Below are 16,782 nucleotides of genomic sequence, written 5' to 3' on the forward strand. Positions count from 1 at the left end.
ATGACAGCGGTGGTTTTCCTTCCACTTCGGTCAGCTTGGTTCACAATTGGCTATATCGTTCTTTCCCACGTGACTGTGTCGTCGTCTGTCCTCGGGGTTCCCCACACACAACAGGAGATCTGATCGTAAATACTGAACATGTTTAATATTTATGATTTAAAATCGGTGCGGCCAGGATGAACTTCAGAGCTGATCGGGGGATGTAAAAAACACTCTTAACACACCTCACACCACAAGAATATAATATAATATGGCAAGGTAATCTTTAGAACCATCAAAAAGTCTGGGCTTTGTTGACGGTTGTCCGGAGAGGGGAATCGGGCCTGAAATCGGCTTGATTCTCCTGTAGTGCATGCCCGGCATGAGTCATAGACTGCTGTGAGCTGCTCTGATAATATCACTTACATGATTGATCAGTTTGTCATATTCAAAGCATGACATCTACGCAAATCATATAGTGTTAAGATAAGAGTTATTTTAGCCCGCAGAGAGCCGTGAGATGAGGCAGAGCAAGTTGAGGTTGGTTGTCTGCCAGTATTACTGTTTTGGACTGATTCACGATGGATCTTTGAGAACATGGATCGTGACATGATGTATCAGTTGTCAGAAAGATGATCTCACTTACGTGGTTACAGATGGTATGCTGTTTAAATCTACTAATCTAGATACCAATTATGACTGAGCGACATAAATTTGTCCTTAGTTTTAAGTGCCACAACAAAGTTCAGTACGGTAGAATAAATCCAATTTTTGTTTATTTTTCAAAAACAATGTAGGAATTTATTGGTGTCTGCTTTTAAACAGGTACTATTGGAATAAGGGATCTGTTTGTTTTTATTAATCCTGGGTGTTATATAGTGAAAATCAGTCAAAACTGGTTAAATTAGCTATGTTTTAACTGCAAAGGTCCTAATCTGGTATCTTAGAAAAAGATAATGTGTGACCACAGAGCGGCAAAACAGGAGACCATTTCCACGTAGCATATATATCTCCAACAATCTCCTTTTAGGCTGGAAACAATTTAGAAGGTCTTGGGTGAGTAAAATAATCACGTATCAAAGCCTTGATTAAGCCACTTAGGGACTGATGGAGGGCAAAATGGTTGGATGTGGATAACTAGATCTGGTCTGTGCACATAAAGTGGCCGACCTTTATTTCATTCCACTGATTTCACTTCATTTATGACTTCTCTGATATTCTAAATTAATGACAGCAGGCATGGTAGCTGAGCAAAACCCAACCAGCTGATGATGAAACAAAGCACGGACTTAATCACGTATTTTGCCATCGCTCACCCTCCCAAACCACTGATGATGAGGAAGAAGAAGAAGTAAGAAGTTTGCATCTTATCTGCAGGAAACAGCATTAGCTAAAATTGTACTCTTGGGTTGCGGCATGAAAGGGATGGCATGGCTGCGGCCATCATTAGGACCTGTCCCCCGACGTGTGGCCTGCCTGTGATCCAGAGCCAGGGCTGGGCAGGAAGGCAGAAGGTGGGCAGGAGAGGGTCGGCAGCCCTGGGTGGGCTCCGCCACTTGGGCCTCGCTAATGGGCCGGCAACCATCAGCCTGGTATGTCGGTATGCAGGCCGCCACTGCTCACGCCGACGTCAGGGGACTTTAAATCGGCTGGAGAAAACAACTGAGTGGCCACCCTGCCCACCTCACCGTGTACACTCACCGCCACTATCCCTGACCAGCCACGTCTCAGTGAAGTGAAGCCAACAGAGCATAAACAGCCGTCAGTTAGCTCTGCGTGGTCCGGTCTAATCTCTGTGCTTTTTGTGTCCATGTTTCCTCTTTCTCAGAAGGAGCAAAACAGTCGTTCTCAGTTCACTCACATCCCACAATGCCCTGCACTGCTACCAATGAGAACTCAGCCTTTTCCCAGCAGTTTCCACGACGGCAGCTATTTTTCCCATGCTCTCCTTTCAGAGAACCTATTTGGGGCATTGAGGCTATCAAACCAGCTGAGAATGAAAAAAAAAATAACTCTGAGAAGTCAGGAAAAAAAATCAATTCAATATTAGGCACAAATCACTTCTCAATTTAACCACACCATTGTTTCTAATCACACTCACATCTTTGTATCAGTCTTTAAAAAACTTTTTTAAACAACTTTCTCCCAGCACAGCTCTTTTTTTTTTTCTGTAACTATATATACTGAAGTGTTGCATGATGTTTCCTGTTCTTCCAGAAACAATGAGCTAATCGAAAGGCCGAGCGGCTGTATTTACAGCTCCTTTTGTGACCAATGTGTCCGGGTGAATGGCTGGTCTGGCCCTGAGGCAAACATACAACCTGCCATTCAGGATAACGGCCGTGTCAATGAGAGAGGCATATCACCTTTGCTCCCGGTATTTTACGACACAAGGCTCCAGCAGTAACACAGCTCTGGGGCAGCGGGCAGCATCGCAGCCCCAACAGGGAGCTGAAGAGAAAACTGTCAAAGACGCAGTGTCAAGTGTCTACTGATGGGACACTCAAGTGTCCCCCATTGTACTGTAAAAAAGGTTGTGATGTACAGTGAAGCGCAGGGAGCTGAACAATAACAGGAAGGCAAGGGAATGTATATTCTATAAGAGCTCTTTGATACTATAACAAGAGGTTCTCACAACGAGACCAAAGGCTGTGACACCACAAGACAGCTTTCTGGCCGGCTTATCAGAGGATACTATTAATACCAGAGGGACGTCGTCCCCCCTGTCCCCTGAGGGAGAAAGATGGAGGAAGTCATCGATTCTTCCCACCATAATCTCTGGGAAGGACAGACCTTGCCTTTTCCCTTTTGGGTGACGAGGGTTATTATTCTAAAAATTTGAAAGGGCCCCCACAAGGGCTATTTCTGTGTCTCAGTGATGGCGAGACATTAGAGAGTCAGAGTCTGATCTTCTGTAGCACCAACAAACAGTCGTTGTCGCAGCCTCCCCTTCCCAGGACCGTCTCCTGATCTCTGGGGGTCATTTTAATCTGCGTAAGCCCTGTCGATCTGTCTAAACACAATTTGTTGATACTGTCCTCGCAAGAAAAATAACAGTAGTGGTAATTTCTTCGAATGCCTACAACCTGCAATTACCTGAAAAGGACCTGTAGTGGTCGCTTGCGTTATAAAAGTTGCCTCTCGGAAGCAAAGGCAGAAGTAGTTGTTTATGACACCATCATGATGTTATAAAGAGACTGCTGCTCGTATATCCTTTCCTATTAACAGACGGCGTTGGTTTCTTTTAATCATGACCACTATGTTTTCCTTACCTTAACAAGGCAGTTGATTTGAACCCAAAACCAAAACCATATCGTACAATTTTTGTGCCTAAACCTAACCAAACCCTATGGTAGCAGATCAGAAAACGCTGATACAAATTATTTTTGTAAGGCGTGTTACAACTTTTGATGAAAACATGTGGATATGATGATTTTGTTCAAAGTTGGATACTCATGTACACCTCATCCATAACAGCTGTAAGGATTTAAATATGGTAGATAAGAAGACAATTTCCAAATTCTGCCCTAATAATTCAGTCTTTACTATTACTACAAAATTAAATAAACTTGAATAGAGCTGTTGTCAACTATTAAATTAATCACCAAATATTTTGATAATTGATTAATCAGTCTCAGTAATTTTTCAAGAAAAAAAAAGTAACATTTTCTGATTCCAGCTTCTTAAATGTGAATATTTTCTTTACTCCTCTCTGACAGTAAACTGAATACCTCAGTTGTGGATAAAACAAGACATTTGAGGACATCATATTGGGGTTTGATCATCATTTTTCACCATTTTCTGCCATTTTCTAGACCAAACAACTAATCGATTAATCAAGAAAATAATCAATAGATTGATCGGCAATGAATATAATCGTTAGTTGCAGCCATAAACTTCAAACTTATACCGTAATATCGTATTTGGTGCATTTTTACTTGTTTGGACGAACGTTAAATCAGTCAGTGAAATGCTTGTCAAGATAGAGGAAGAGACAGAGAACAGACAGACCAATATGAGGACAGACAGAAAATAGGACTGATAGATTTGGATGCCAGAGCAGCTGTCAGAGCAGGTCCTGATGGCAGAGACGGTGGTGGGCGGAGGTGGTGGTTGTGACAGGATGAGGATGAGGGGAAGACAGGCAGCATCTGTGTGTGTGTGTGTGTGTGCATAAGTATCAATGCATGTGTGCTTTGTGTAGTAACACTCTTCCTCTGGGAGGCCCAACCACTAGGCTTGCCTGTGTGCGTGCGTGTGTGTGTGTGTGTGTGTGTGTGTGTGTTTGTGTGGATCTGGAGCAGTTAGAACAGCAGTAAAGCAGATGTTTCCTCTGTTTGGCTCTAGAACATGAACATGAAGAAAAACAAGGGCCTAACCCAGAAGACAGGATCTTATTGATCATACCTACAGTAGCGGAGTCAAACCTGCAACCAGTAAATAAGGAAGATAATACTAAAGAAGTCTCCAGTAAGTGTATTTTATCGCAATCTGCAATAAAATCCTATATTGTCCAGTCACTAGCTAGATATTAAATAGGTTAATAGTCATCTGAGTTTAAATAACTGTCAGCAATGATGGATCATGATATTCCATCACTGTATCGTGCATCATCCAGAACTTGTTAACAGTGTGCGACTGGTGTGCATTGTCAGTAATCATGTTGAGAAACAGTGAAGTAATCAGTGTGTAGAATCCACTTATTCTCACCATTAATCAGTACAACCCCCCTTGAGTTACACCTACCTATGACAATAAGTCAACACAGTGTTGAATGAATGTGTGTGAGAGTGATTGAATGACTGGAAGTTGGTGCAGTGGGCTCCACCTCTGTCCTACTAGTCCCGGTTTTGGTAAGCAGTGAGGAGCAGAGCAGCTGCACAGTCCTAATCCTAACAGGCAAACGTTGTGAACACAAGTGTTGTGTTGCCGCTGAACAGCCAACCACATGTCAAAAGTGTCGAGTCACCCTGAGAGCAGCCACTTGACCCAGGAACGCTCCATCACACTGGACTGCACTGTATGCATTTTTTTTCTTCTCGCAGAGTGGGGCTAATTAGTATGTAGAAAGTGTACGGTGTCCAATTGAGGTGCAAGTTTATGACAAGTGAGCTGGTCTTTTACAATCAACCCAATCCTTTTGTGTGTGATGAAACACAACCAACCCTGCATGTGCCAACATCTGTACAGAAATGCTAGTGCAACTCAACAGTGGATAACACCAACTAGGGCTGTCAATCGATTAAAATATTTAATTGTGATTAATCGCATGATTGTCCATAGTTAATCGCGATAAATCGCAAATTAATCGCACATTTTTTATCTGTTCAAATGAACCTTAAAGGGAGATTTGTCAAGTATTTAATACTCTTATCAACATGGTAGTGGACAAATATGCTGCTTTATGCATATGTATGTATATATTTATTACTGGAAATCAATTAACAACACAAAACAATGACAGATATTGTCCAGAAACCCTCACAGGTACTGTATTTAGCATAAAAATGTAGTTTCCCCTGATGAAAATACTGGGGTCGTGTTATGTTTCAGGAGCAGACATCAACATCATCACACAACCAACAGTCTCTCTTACTGATTCTGTAATTGCACTTTTCTCTTTCTGTTTGTTGTGCTCTCTCTTCTTCATACACCGTGGTGGCATTGAGACGTCTGCGTGTTTTGAACTATAATTTGTTGTGATCTCTGCCTCTCTCTGACTATCACTGTGAGGAGAACAACAACAGCCGTGACTTGTGAACGCATCTCCACCTGCTGCTTCCATGAGAGATGATACTGTAATGGTGTGTTACTGGTTTGCACTTTATGACTTATTTTCTTTGAGGTGTTAAGATGTAACTAAAAATACCATTAGGTTGTTTGTCATGTCTGCTGTATTCTGAAGGCGTACATTTTATGGAGTTGTCTTATTTTTGTTGATTTACGGATTTTATTTTATATTTAAATTTGAAAAATACATTTAAAAAGATATCAAAATTGTATGTATGCTGTTTTATTCAGAGTGCTTCTTATCCCCAGAAAGTCAAAACCAAGTGTTGCAAAAGTGTTCTCGTTTTCAATCCAATACAGTACATACATTCACATGAGCCTCACCTCTTATAAACATGCTTTTGACACCGTGTGAGAACACTCTGTTGTAACTTTTCATAGCAAAAGTAATTTGATTAGCAATTTAAAAAGCAATTCAGTCATTGTGTGCAAAACAATAGAAGCAGAGAAACCACCTAAAGCTAACATTTACAGGAATCCATGCTTGTGGGGTTTCGATGGCAGAGAAAGACACAGCGGTGGTATCATATCATTGTGATACTGAAAATGACAGTAACAAGGTCAATAATAGACTCTGCTGACCTTTACCTAGCTGAAAGCTACTTCTATTTCCCATTATCAGGGATTTATACACCTGCAGAGAGTCAGAGAATAGACAACGGAGCACAACACCAGCCATGAGCTGGGTAAACCAGACCGATATGACACTTAGTTAAGTATCATGCAAACATCAGCACAACTGTAGGCCAATCCAAGCTACACTTAGTTTCATTTCTAAAGTAAGATCAGTCAGAGTGTAATGAGCAAAAATTTCCACTACTCCCTCATAAAGTTTTCAGAAACAACCATGACAGAAGAAGACTATAAGCAGGCAGAAGAAAGCTTTTCAGGCTCCTGTGCACAGACAGACAAACCAGCGAGACTGGTTTCAATCAAAACAAAACTACAAGCCCAGCAGTGCTGTGATCTATTGTTAACAGAGATGGCATCTGGGATAGCAGGGGCATTCACTAACACAATCTATATCTTCTGGAGGCATTTACAAAACATTTAATTGATTCTTTCCTCCATAATGTATCATCCATATCTCTGTTACAGAGCCGTGTAACGTTTCAGGACACACAACATACATTTCCTGACACACAGCCTAGAGCCATTCGACATATCTTGTGTCTGTTTATATGCAGCTCGTCGTGAGTCATTCAGAATATGATCATTCAGGCAACTTTGGCTCAAGATCCAGCGAGTTCAAACACAGTAATGAGGCGCACGGGCGAGTGGTTGCTCACATGAATCAGTAAGCTCACGTGAGCTCAGCGAAAAAACAAAAAGGTAGTTGGTCTTACCTGAGATCAGCTCCTGAGGCTGGTCCTGAGCACTTGGTAGGATGCCATTCCTAGAAGACACAATAAGCAGCCAAGTGTGAAGACAAAGTGATGAGGATGAGTGATTTCAGATCATGGCATTTCAAAGATGCTTTGCTGATGACAGGCTGTGTTCTTTCACAATCAGAACCAGAAATACTTTATTGATCCCCGGGGGGCTCAATAAACTATTTGCTCTTATATGGACATAAAGAAATGTAAGAAAATAGAAATAAAATAATAAAGTAATCAAATAAAAAATAAGAAATGAGAATAAGAAATATTAAATATGCACAAATATTTGCACTACAGTGTGCAATTTATAGCATATAACCACAGTGCAAACAAGTAAATACAAAATGCTGAGAAGTGGGATCTATTAAGTGTACAATGGTAAAAATAAGAATTAAATAAATTGCTCCGGTTGGTGGGCGGTGATTGGTATTTCTTCAACTGGTCTCAACATGGCTGCCGGGTCACAAACTTTCCTATTTTACAGCTAAACAGAACACTACAAGATGTTTCTGAAAACATTTGAGGAGAGAAATAGGCATTACAGTAACAGAATATTGATTTACATTTGATCAGCGCTGCCTAGTTTGACCGTTTGATCGGAGTTTATCGGAGTGATTGACATCTGCTCAGAGACGGCAGTCTCCAGCTCGGCTCTGATTGGTTGTTTTCCTCCGGTCTGTAAAATCTTGTAGATGCCGTTAGGAGCACCGGAGGACACAAAGGCACATGATTTCTTTCAGATTACCTGTCTCATGCACTACTGTCAGGATATAGTGATCGTTTTATAAAAATAACTTTTTTTAATCATAGCTGTAAAATATAAATGCCAGAATGGTATAAATAAGAATTAAAGAAGAATACCTCTTGAAATGTACAGTATAAATACAGTATTAATGACAGAACATTGCACAGTTGAATTATTGCACACATTATTGTACAGTTGAGTTAAGTGAACTGTGAACTGTAAATTTACGTAATTTTGATACAATAATAACAAATTGGAAGTTCCTGTTACTAACAGTCAGATAAAATAAGCTCTGACACATTCAGTTATTTGATGTGTCATACTTTCTGGTGTCCTGTCAAATGGTACATGTCTACAGGAGCGTTTTTATCGTGAGGGAACGCCTCGCTTCCCAGCATTGGACGCTTGATGGGCTGCCACTAGACACACGGCACGAGGTACCAGATTGGATGAACACTTTCCTTCCTGGGCTGCTGCTCTCAGCTTTCAAACCGGAACCAACACGGTGGCCCGTTTAGAAACTTTATTGTCTTATATCATGAAAATTGTTCAACGAAATGTGTTTCTGAAAACATTTTATGCGAGGAATAAGCCATGTAGTTACTAAATCTGTCTTTATTTTGGATCAACAACAGTTAGTTTAGAAGTTCCTAGGGAGTTTCCAGAGGTGGCGAGTTGTGCCGGAGGCCCTTGATTTGCATAAAGTAGCCTAGTCCTCAATGTTACATATCGTCTCTTGAATCGCGCTGATATGCTACCAGAATGCATTGCATGGCTGCTTGCATAAATGGGAAGCGTGGAAAGGATAGAGGCTGTGGACATGTACCAAAAGAGTTTAAGTGAATGTGACATTTCCAGCACTGGGCTGGTTGGAAAAAAAGTTATTATTATTATTTTTTTAAAATTCCTCAATGAAATCACAATACTGCAAAAGTGTGTCTCATCTCATGGAACTAAATCTCATAATATTGGTTTTACGTAACATGAGAACAGAAGCCGGGTTAATGCATTACTCTGCTATTTTATTTTCTCCTCTCATACACACTTATCACTCATCACAATGACTTGGATGAGAAGAGCGGATTATTCCACAAAGGGGCCAATTGACTTAATGCTAAGTCTCCTTCCTATCAGGTGTAATCTCCTGCTTTCCCCATGGAGATCATCTTATGAGAGCGATGCAGCGAAAGCCTAAGGGCCTTTCACCACGTCGGGTCAGAGAGCTAGCTTCACTTCCGAAAGGTAGCGCCCCACCTCTCTCTCCTGAGTTCCTGCGGAGCTTCATTTAACAGTAAGACAAGGTTCACTTCACCTAGAAGGAACACAAGGAGTGGGAGAGTGATGGAGCACGGGAGGCGGGGAAGCTGTAGCATGAAAGCCAGTGAAATGTGAAGTTGTCAAAACACGCATTTCCTTTTTTTTTTTTTCAAAACAGAGTGAATACAGTGGGAACACAAAGCAGCTGAAAAGGTTTGAATTAGATCCCTCGATCTTCAGAAGTCAGGAAACGGGATCATATGAATGATGAGCAAGACATCCAGGACTTAAGATCCTGCATTGTGTGAGATGGCTTTTTAAACGTCTTCCATTATCCAGCCTCGTCTTTGAAACCTGAGCTCCTGGCAGAGAACATCAGTTACCCGCTTCCTGATAAACAAACGTAAGGCAACCACAGTAGGGAATTTTATTCAGTAGAACCTGACTTAACTGTATGCTTTGTGCTGTAACTCCATCCAAACCAATCTGATAATATGTATTACACTTTGTGAACGACAAATCCTGCAGGTCTCACCAAGGTGCTGCAACTTCCCCTTTCTCTTTGAAACTTGCTCATCGAGTATTTCCCTCACTCTCTCTCTCTCTCTCCCTCCCTCCCTTTAGCTCCATGTGCTGACACAACATATCATACAATAGTTTGCATGATATCTTGTGAAAAACATAATTTCGTGCATGTCCAGGGTCAATTTCCGCTCCAGTCTTTTCAAAATAAACTTCCGTCTTCACAGGAGACAATTTAGTTAGGTTTAGGCAACAAAACTATTTAGCTGGGGTTCGGAAAAGATGGTGGTTAAGTTACGCCAAACCGGAAGTCGTTACGTCACACCGGAAGTGGCGTAACTTAAGTACGGAAGTTCCATGACAAAAACTACTCAGTCAGGTTTAGGCAACAAAACTATTTAGTTAGGGTTCGGAAAATATAGTGGTTGAGTTACGCCAACCCGGAAGTGGTGTAACTTAAGTACGGAAGTTCCATGACAAAAACTACTTAGTTAGGATTAGGCAACAAAACTACTTAGTTGGGGAAAGGGAAAGATGGTGGTTAAATTACGCCAAACCTGGAAGTGGTTAGGCTGCACAGGAAGTGGCGTAACTTTAGTGCGGAAGTTCCGTAACCAAAACTTATTAGTTAGGATTAGGAAAAGGAAAAGTGGTTTGGGTCAAAATAACACCGTAAGTGCCGTAAGTTAAGTGCCTTAAGTACGGAAGTTACGTAACAAATACATAAACGTTGACTTCTGGTTTCACACGGGCACCTGGGCGAAAGTCTGGTGTTTTTTTTGACCCACCCATCCACCCCGAACGATTATGTGGATTACATACAAATTGATTTAGAAGAAATAGAAGACTTTATTCTCTGCTTTTCGTGTAGAAAAGGCAAAAATCTGTCTTTGGTCCGCATGTGCAAAAACTGCTATTAAAAGGGTACATTAAAAAAACATATCACATCACGACAGGAGACATTTATGGGATGAATACACATTACTGTGCATTTACTTTTCGTAGGTATAGCTATGAACGGTGTATGAGAACAGCCTGGCTGACAGTGTACTACCAGCTTTAAGGTCTGTGTCGTGTCCTGAGATGACAGCAGCTGCTGGGACAAGCCACACTGAGAGCAGCAGAATGCTTCAGTGGAAAAGGGAATCTCCTGCTACCAACAATGCTACACTCATTAATGCTTCAAACAGCGTTTGCTTGGCATCCTCAGTTCTGAAGCAGAAGATAAACAGCTGCATTTTATCAGGGTATTAGAAAGTGTCTCTGTTGTGTTACGCGACGCTAACAGATCATCCAGGTGGGTGACAACAAAGAGACAAGGGTGCAGGTAGGATCCCAGACCTATTCTGGGTCCCTAATCTCTCCATTCTGACACACACTTTGATTTGTGAGTCAGTCCAAAGCCTCAGCAAACAACCTGCCGCGTCGCCACCCAGGTAAAGACTGGGAGTAACTTTCTTTGGTCTCCTCTGCGTTTGTTTAGGGAGGTTCACTCTATCTTTTTAGCCCCAGGTTATCTGGAAAAAAAAATCAGTTGATTGGCAGACTTCAGTGTCCTCCCCACTCCCCTTTGTGAAGCGGTTTATTTGAGGCCTGTTAAGAATTCCCCCTCTCTGTTTGTCCCTCGCCAGCATGACCAGGCAGATGTTCCTCCACAGAGGTCAGCACGTACACACACACACACGCCGACTTATAAATGCATGAAAACACACAATCACACGTTGTTGACAGAGATGTTTCAGATCATCACAGGTAGAGGCAAGATAAATGATAGATAGCCAGGAAGAAAAGAGAGGAGAGAGAAAGGAGACAGAGGGGAAGAGCCGGAGGCACTTAATAGGACAAAGCCATGAATTCCTGTCCTGTTATAGCAGCTCAGAATCATTTGTTCTGGGAGAGAAAAGAGACACTGTCTTTTCACTTTTTGTGACTTCACACTTAAACTAAGAGTTCTGAGTGGGGGTGCTGATAAACAGAATCAAGTTATATCTATTCCCACCCATCTTTGACAGGTCCCCACCCAAAAACAGTGAACCCTGCCATACTGTAAAATGAGAACATTTGTTAACAAAATGTACGCTGTAAATAATACGTAATAATATCTCAAATGTTAGCATGTTTTTTAACTTTTTTTAGAAAAGAAAATGAAGTACTCTTTTTTGTCAAGCTACACAAAACACAGGTGATTTAACTGAGATACATGTGACAAAACAGCGATTGAGACAAACGTTACATCACAAGGATTTGTCTCAGAAAGGCAAGGGGAAGGTAGGGCATGGGTGCGAGTTGATGGACGTGTGTTGGTTTGGTATATATGTTTGTGTGTGTGTGTGTCTATGCTAGGAGAGGACTTGGCCATTTTAGTTGTGTGTATGAGGGAGATGAAGATGTTGAAGATTGCTTTTGGCGTGTCATTTGTACATCATTTAGTCTATATCATCCACGAAAATACGCCACACTGAGAGCTGGTGATGTAGAATAAAAAGACCGCTTATAGCAGGCGAGTGAGGAGGGCGATGGGTCCAACAAACACACAGCTTTCAACCAGGAGACCGGTGTTTTGTTTTGCAAGTTGCGTTAGTGACGTGTTGCTTAGTGACGTTTGTGACGTGTTTTCTGTAGTTATTGTAAATTGTTTCCGTACGTATTTTTCACTTAGTTTACGTACTTATTTTAAGCCCAACCATGACGTTTTTCCTAAACCTAACTAAGTATTTTTGTTGCCTAAACCAAACTGCGGCCGTTACCGTAGTTTTGTTGCGTGGTGTAAAAATGACACAAAAGGGCTAAAATGCGTCCTCATGACAAGCGGAATGTCCGTGTAATGTCATGCTATTTATACACCTTCCCATGAGACTGGGTTGAAATACTACTAGTACTACCAGTACTTTCACTCCTACTAGTGTTGGTTGATGACTAATGGACTAATGATGGGATGGAATAGGGATGGAGTATAGGGGATTGTGCTGTTGGGTTCAGCCAGTGGCCAATTTAGCTAAATTCATTAGCAAAATTCAGTTCAATTTGTTTTTTTATTTTATTTACTTCATCAACCACATTGCTGAACCAGTCACTATTCATGTGAGAATCAACAAAAACCCTGAGAAATAATCCACATCGCTTCAAATCACGCTTATTAACTGCACATGTTTTGTGTTTATGGGGACAGATTTTCAGTCTGTTGGTGGAACTTGACTCGACACAACAACAAAAAGACAAATTCAGCTTAAAATGGACCAACATTATACTGATAATGGTTGATGAGGAAGACACTCTGGGAAATAATGATCCCTGCATACCAACACAAATGGCAGGTGAGGCCTGATGGTAGAGAGCAGCTACTCTCACATGAAGACCGATGGGTTGAAAGCCGAATGAGACAGAGTAGTGAAAAAGTGATGGAGTAAAACAACATGGAGTTCAGTGATAATAGTAATAAATCAGATCTGCTGTGACCCCACACAGTGTCCTGCAGTCTCTGCGCGTCCCACCCCAATCCCTCACATGTCCCACTTAAGACGTGAAACCTGTGCTGACAGCTCAACCTGCTAACCTTTGTGACCCGTCCACCCCCTCCTCCTGGAGTGGGACGCCGCTGGAGAGAGGAAGTGACACGGCCGCAGAGGTTAAAGGTCGACACGGACGACGCATTTCAAATGCGAGGGAACAAGATGGATGGTGGCGGCTGCACTGGAGGCAGCATGTTTTTACTAGTCAAAGAATCTCAAATTCATAGTTTTTTTTCACCAAGTACAACACATGTTTTCCCTATTGTCTCAGTCGTGTCTTGATCTTGTATTTCTTCTTACTTGTCTTAGGTTTGGCTACCGGTCTCACCTTCTGCAGTCTCAACTGAAACCATTTATGCTGTTTTTTTTTTTTTTTTTTTAAAAGCCTGCTTCTCCAGCCCGCCCCCGTCTGTCATGATTCTGGCAACAGGCGCTAACGGGAGTAAACATAACAGCAGAGGATGCCAAGCCAAAGAAGGTTGCCCAGAGAAAACACGAAAGTCTCGTTCTTCCATTGTTTTGTCATCTCTTTTATGTAGCATGTCTTTTATAGGGAGCAATAATTTAGACATGCCATCATATGTACAGTATATGGCGCCCAATAAACATTCACTGCCTGCTAAGATCTAAGGAGCGAAACTTGCAACAGTTGAGTGTTCAAGTAATTAATTCATGTCAAACTGTTTTTCGAATCAGGAGGTGCTACTAATCCATACACTGGATACAGAACTAAACGTGGTTGTTACAGTTATGTGAAATAATGAACAGCCATGACAAGCCAGAAGAAATGATTTATGTTGCCTCTGTCACTGACGCTGGAGTATATGATTATATTGCTAACAGCTCTAAAGCTAGATCAGGAGCCGCACTATCATGCTGTCATTGGCTGTTGTGAACGCAGTCCCAACCGCTGATGTCAAAGTCAAGCACAACTGTATGCCAAACTACCTCCCCTGACCTCCATACTCCACACCCATAGCCTGACTGTTACGCTGTGTCCACACACGAGGCGTCAACCGCGTTAACATATAAATATATATATAAAGAGGTATATTTTATTCAGTTTTACGTGTGTATACAGCGATTGTGTGTTATAGGCTTTCAGCTAGAGCTACAACGATTAATCTCTTAGTTGTCAACTATTAAATCAGTGTCCTTTGATAATCGATTAATCGGTTTGAGTAATTTCTTATGAAAAAAATAAGTCTAAATTCTCTGATTCCAGCTTCTTAAATGTGAATATTTTCTGGTTTCTTTACTCTATGACAGTTAACTGAATATTTTTGAGTTGTGGACAAAACAAGACATTTGAGGACGTCATCTTGGGCTTTGGGAAACACTTTCAACATTTTTCACCATTTTCTGACATTTTATAGACCAAACAACTAATCAATTAATAGAGAAAATAATTGACAGATTAATCAACAATCAAAATAATCGTTAGTTGCAGCACTACTCTGATTGCTGCCAAATCGTGGGTGATCTACACCCAATGCTGAACCTGAACGCATCTTGTGTAGACACAGACAGTACAGTAGACGTTGCTGCTGAGCTGCAGATAAAACTCATAATTTTATAATCCCGAAATTTTTAGGCAAAAGATGAGGATGAGGATGCAGATTCATATTTATGCTGGTAAAACACAAAAAACTAGAGACCATCTTGCGATGGGATCGCACCAGCCGCAACGCCAAATTGGGCCAGGGGTATAAAGTAGGGGAGCCAATGGCCCCTTTTCCACTTCCTACCCCCCCTCCTTCCGGCGCCCTTACTAAGACCACACCCATCGTCAAACTCAGCCTTCATTTTGATCTCAACTACACACTTGTAAAGTTTCGTGACTGCATCTTGCACGGTCGTAATACTATCACAGTGAGAAAATCTGTCTGACAGACAGACAGACATACAGTATAAACACCTGGCAAAGTCCTCCAAACCACTTCTGTGGAAGTTCCTGCTACAGTAGGCGTCTCCATGACCTCATATTGCCATGATGACACACACACACACAGACTCACAAAGTGAAAACAATACCAGCGTAACTGTCACAGCTGGTAATTAACCAACTTCTAAAACTTCTGAACCCTTGTAAACAGATGCTTCACTTCTGAAACGTTTCTTCTGGACATTGAAACCGCGATGTAGCCGTGAATGAGCCGGAGCGCAGACGGATGTTGTGAATGAATATTTAAGAAAAATCATAGCATTAATGACATCACCCCCTGAGACCCGCGGGATCGCGGGCAATCCCAACTGACTTTACCATCTTTCAGAGGCTCCTTGACCTCTGACCTCAAGATATGTGAATGAAAATGGGATCTATGGGTCACAACGAGTCTCCTCTTTACAGACATGACCACTTTATGATAATCACATGCAGTTTGGGGCAAAATCCATGCAGTTTTTTTCATGCAGTATAAATGTGTTATTTTTGCCTATACTAAGATGGTGTATTTGAATATTTCTGCATACTGGGGTCCCTAAACAGTCTTGGAATTACATAACTTGGGTATCACTGTAAAGCTGAGACTCTTGTGGATCCAATGAACCCAACTGTATTCATGTGTGATGATTTTAGTCTCCATAGTAGTTTCATTGTATTGAGACCATTTTTGTAAATTTGACCTCACTGTATTAAAATGACCTGTGGTGACCTCTAGGATAATCACAGCCATTCTAGGGCATTCACAGGATGGACGGCTTTCCAAGGTAGATTGACAATAAGGGGGTTTCTGAGCAGTTTCCAGAACAGAAGTGCTCGCCATCCAGTCGCCGAAAAAATGCAATTCTTGCAGAAATCTCAAAATGTCAGCATGACACAGCATAACCGAATCACAGCATGACCTTTTCTATGGTGTTCCTTAAGGTCTTGATGTCTGAATGTGGTATTTTGGAGGGATTTTTGATAATTTTTATCAATTCTCGAGTGGAAAAAAAATTGTTCAATTTAGCACCAAAATCTGTGTAACAAATGGTATCAACCCCAAAATTGCTGCAACAACTTATGAGACATAATAGAGCACGGGGATGGACATCACATACTTCTATCATAATGTTCTAAGACCTTATACACTTTTACAATCCATTTGAATTAATCAATTAATTAATTACATATACTTAACATATAGTAACATATACTGTTGACCTGCTATCTCCCCCCCACAAACGGGTCTATTATGGGTCTCAGAGGGTTAAAGCGCTTTACATAAAACATCAGCTGAATAATCTGCTGGAATCTATGATGTGTAGTTAATGAAATCTGAGGAATGCTTTGAAAATACATTTTCACATTTTACAGTCTCAAAATATCACTAATGCCCAAAAGCATGCCTCATGTTCCCGCCTCTCTCTCTCTCCAACACACTGAATAACCAGAAGCTGAGTCTGCCATGGGGGCCACATTCTTGCCCTCTCCACACTCAACTGCCAGCACAGCACGTGGCTTTGTGTGGGCTTCGCCGATGGCTCCTTTTAGGAGTTCTTAATGGGTCACACGTACAATACACTTTGTATACCAAGCAGTGGACCTCCGCTGAGGGGATCGGCGGAGTCACCAGGGTTCAGGTGGAGGAACGGGAGACAGGGAGAAAGAGAGGAAGAG

At 41.5% G+C, this 16,782-nt stretch overlaps 1 long non-coding RNA gene across 2 annotated transcripts in view; it reads right to left on the bottom strand.

Annotated features, from left to right (window-relative positions):
* The window catches only part of LOC119487397, a 130,718-nt gene that overhangs the window by 7,717 nt on the left and 106,219 nt on the right, over positions 1 to 16,782 (bottom strand). For both annotated transcript variants that reach the window (XR_005206701.1, XR_005206700.1), the window contains exon 3: positions 7,116 to 7,165. This is a non-coding gene — a long non-coding RNA (uncharacterized LOC119487397). The remainder of the gene's footprint in view (positions 1 to 7,115; positions 7,166 to 16,782) is intronic.

Source organism: Sebastes umbrosus, chromosome 4 (genome assembly GCF_015220745.1).
Source record: "Sebastes umbrosus isolate fSebUmb1 chromosome 4, fSebUmb1.pri, whole genome shotgun sequence".
NCBI lineage: Eukaryota > Metazoa > Chordata > Actinopteri > Perciformes > Sebastidae > Sebastes > Sebastes umbrosus.